The sequence below is a fragment of the Buceros rhinoceros genome, unplaced genomic scaffold (assembly GCF_000710305.1).
Source record: "Buceros rhinoceros silvestris isolate BGI_N320 unplaced genomic scaffold, ASM71030v1 scaffold18099, whole genome shotgun sequence".
Classification (NCBI taxonomy): domain Eukaryota; kingdom Metazoa; phylum Chordata; class Aves; order Bucerotiformes; family Bucerotidae; genus Buceros; species Buceros rhinoceros.
In genome coordinates this window covers 35,010-35,353 of record NW_010432328.1, presented here as the reverse complement: position 1 = coordinate 35,353, position 344 = coordinate 35,010, and positions in this window count along the sequence as shown.

The following is a 344-nucleotide window of genomic DNA, read 5'->3' as shown; positions in this document are numbered from 1 at the left end:
GTGCGCGGCCAGCCCCTGCGGCGCTCCCTTCTGCAGGAGGGAGCAGCGGCAGCGGTGCTGGGCGCTCCGTGCCCCGCGCGGGGACCTGGGGCTCTGCCTGTACGCATCTAACACTGGCTCCAGGGCAGCAAAATCCCATCCACCATGGACAGACAGCGGCCACAGGAGAGACAGTGCCAGCCCGGGGTCTGTGTGCACACGCAGGACACGCGGCCTGTCTGGCGCCGGCACAGGCACTCACCACGCATGACGAGGACAGAGGGAGAGGCGCAGGCCTCTGCTTCAGGCTGCTCCTGCAGTCATTGCCTCAAGCGCTGTCACAGCTGCCCTGGGAGGAGACAGTG